Genomic DNA, 3,896 nt, shown 5'->3' with positions numbered 1-3,896 from the left:
CTGCTCGCAATAGGTATGAAAGGTTAAGTGAAAAAAACGGCGGTCACTGCTCCTCTGAAAAAACTCCAACCAGGCGCATAAAAACTAAAATACTTTAATTACATCAAAAAGAAAAAGAACATCCACATAACTGTGAAACTCTGACGCGTTTCGTTCTATAGATAGAACTTTATCAAAGAGTAACACCCTCTCCGTCATCTACTCCCTAAGTAGGCAATACTGTGTGTCTATTGGCTGAAACTAATCACGTGAGTATGCTCTAGCCAATGAAATGGGAACCAATCAGTTTTGAATGATACCAGTACGCATAGGGAGGAAGTAGTAAGCGCTCCAAAGGAACACAAAGTAACACATTATGAACCGATTAAAGATACACAATAGTAAAAGTTTTATACATAAAAGAAACAAACAAAAAAAGGGTTTAAAAACAAAGAATATGTGGAATATAGAAAGCATTGGCACTAATAACCTGGTAACCTATAAACTAAATAATAATATATATACATAAATTTTATAGTAATGGTGATAATAGGGCTAAATTAACCCTTTAAGTGCCATAGGTGAAAAAGCTAATGGTGCCAATCTGTGTGTATATGAATAACCACAATCTATACGATTATTCACGAAGGAAGCTGGCAAATGGACAAGACATAACAAATAACTTATATGAAAATAATGTATATGCATACAAATACATACATAAGCAAAGATCATGGGACCATCAAACATTAAGAATATCACATATTGTCTCAGAATAGTCATATAGACATATAATGAAAGAATAGTCATATAGATATATAATGAAAGATCCACATCCTGAACACTCCTCATGGTAAGGAGAGCTAAGCAGTCAAGAAATGTTTTAGCTCCCAGTCTAAATTAATACCTGATGGATGAAGTGTGTTCAGGGTGTGGATCCAAAACATCTGTTGTTTATTCAGTTTGTTAACCCTATCTCCACCTCTCGGATGGCACGGTATATGCTCAATTGCAGAATATGAAAAATGTGCTATACCTCCCTTTGGGCACAGACTAAAATGTCTGGATACAGGGTGAACTTTATCACATTTTTTAATGAGTCTCACGTGTTCTGCTATCCTTGTCTTCAATGGTCTAGTTGTTCGACCCACATATTTTTTGTCACAACCACATGACAGCTTGTATATCACAAAGCTACTGTTACAGTTTAAAAAGCTAGTGATTTTATACTTCTTTTTATTAGAATTGTACGTGATAATTTTCGTAGGATGAGCATAGCAACACATAGAACAATGGCCACATGAGAAAAATGCTTGGGGTATGCCTCGGATCTGTGGGTAATTGGAAAGGTAGTCAAAGAGGCTAGGTGATAAGTGTGACGCTAAACGTTCAAAAAAAGCGGCACACCTGTTTGATGAAATTAAGGAAATCACATGCGAGGAACCATCAGACTTAACCCATTACTTTGTAAAACTTGAAAGATTGTTTGTACAGAATATAAGACTATGGTGGGATGTTACATCGTTAGAAAATTATATTAGAAGCAATAGGATTCCTAGAGGGCTACGGATCAAGAAAACTCCCACATTTGGATTTACAAACAAACATTTTGAGTTAGATTGGGTTAAGGTCTTGGACCATTGTTCAATACAATTAATGGAACTAATAGTCCAACATAAATTAACTGAAAAAGCAATCATCATGTCTGAAATCAATATTCTAAGGGCCAAATTACAACCCTTTGCCAAAATGGAACAATTTGTCAAAAATGACAAGACTCTGTTAACCAACATAGAAACTATAGAGGATGTTATTAGTGATAAAAAGCACAATAAATTTGAGAGAGATAAGACTGATTACATCAAAGGTCAAGTTTATTGTTGGCAAAGGCCACAGACGAGTAGGGAGGGATTTGGTTCAAGCACACCAAAGGGATCCTCTAAGAAACGCCCATACAGTACAAAACACCTGGTAAATCCATCCTAAAAAGCAGACATACAGAGACATCAAGCTTTGACTCAGATAATTCAGACTTTGAATCAAGATCCCATTCTGTTTCCTTTGAGGGCCCGTCAGATCACATAACAGATAACCAGGGAAGAACTAGGAGTGATAGTAGATCTTCTATCTCATTGGTGAATATTAGACCATCAAATTCAACCAATTAGCCATCCGCTTCATCTTTTCCATCTGGGTCAAAAAACTACGGAGGACCAGACAATCCAAGAGGAAACGGGGGAGGCAGAGGGAGAACAAAGAGGAATAAATACACTTAAATACAACGGATAATAATTTGATTAATCTATCAGGGGTAGAACTTTCATATGAACATCTTACATTGTTGAATAAAGGCTTAGGTTTTGCTCAAGTCCAGGATTTTCATCTTTTCCAAACGGTGATTGACCTCCAAAAATGTACTCGGAAATTATCATTGAAAAAGTTTTTCTCTTCCAGAGGTCGTTTTGATAATTTGAGGAATAACATTTCTGATGCTGGAATTGACCATATCCTGGACTCTGGTTCGAATATGCATACTAATCTTGATGTTTTTCCTGATACCGATGTATTTACTAACAACTTTACTTTTCAGGAACAATGTACTGTATCCGATTTAAATATGTTATTGGAACAACAAGGAGAACCTATTAATACATTCCCCCAGCCACTTTTTGGCAGTCAGGTATCAGGATTTAAGAGAAAATCTATATTCTGCCCAAATTACAATAGGGGCCCGTACATTACAACTTTTGAAAGATTGGTAGAACATGACTTAAAACTACTAACCCAGTAACCCACTAACATGTGTGTTCTAATAACCTTACTTATGTTGAAACTGTACAACTTGACTGTTTGAAGAAAAATCATGACATAGTCATACGAAAGGCGGATAAAGGAGGTGCTTTAGTGTACTCTCTACCGACCAGTATAAACGTGAGGCACTTAGGCAACTGAGTAACGTAACTTATTATCAACCACTTAAAAGTGACCCTACACCTAAATTTCTTGAAGAATTGGCTGAAGTTATTCAATTAGGAAAACTTTTGTGTGATATTGACAATAAAGAATGTGATTTTTTGAGCTGTCCACATCCCGTGATACCGGTATTCCACCATCTCCCGAAGATCCATAAATCGCTGGTCGATCCACCTGGACGCCCTATAGTTGCGAGCATTGGATCTTTGGGAGATGGGTTATCGCAGTATGTGGACAGCTTTTTACAACCTTTGGTCTTCCGTCTGCCCTCATTTATTAAGGACACGTCGGAACTTATTGTCGCTCTACAGGATGTGGTCTGGAAAAAGGAGTACAGGTGGGTCACATTAGATGTGGTCTCCCTGTACTCCATTATACAACACGAGCACGGTCTTTCAGCAATACGTCACTTTTTGGATTTATCAGATATTTCTGTCACTCATGGTGCTTTTCTTTTGGAATCTATCACTTTTCTATTAACACATAATTATTTTATGTTTGATTCACGTTTTTATTTACAATTATTAGGCACTGCAATGGGCACAAGTTTCGCACCATCATATGCCAATTTATTTATGGGTTTTTGGGAAGCACAATTTATATATCACATTAATAATTTATTTCGCACAAATATTATTTTCTTTAAGAGATATATTGACGATCTCATAATGATCTGGGAGTGAGATGAACTTTCACTGCTTTCTTTTGTTAATACGCTTAATCACAATAATTTAAATATTAATTTCACTTTTGAACATAATATACATCATATAAACTACCTAGACCTACTCCTTTATATAGATAACGACATGACCATACAGACCGATATTTTCAGGAAGTCTAATTCTAGAAATACTTTGCTCAGGGCCAACAGTAGCCATCCACGTTCTCTTATAAAAAGCATACCACAGGCCCAATTCATCAGGCTTAAAAGACTTTGTTCA

The sequence above is a fragment of the Ascaphus truei genome, chromosome 5 (genome assembly GCF_040206685.1).
Source record: "Ascaphus truei isolate aAscTru1 chromosome 5, aAscTru1.hap1, whole genome shotgun sequence".
NCBI lineage: Eukaryota > Metazoa > Chordata > Amphibia > Anura > Ascaphidae > Ascaphus > Ascaphus truei.
This window is presented reverse-complemented; position numbering follows the sequence as displayed.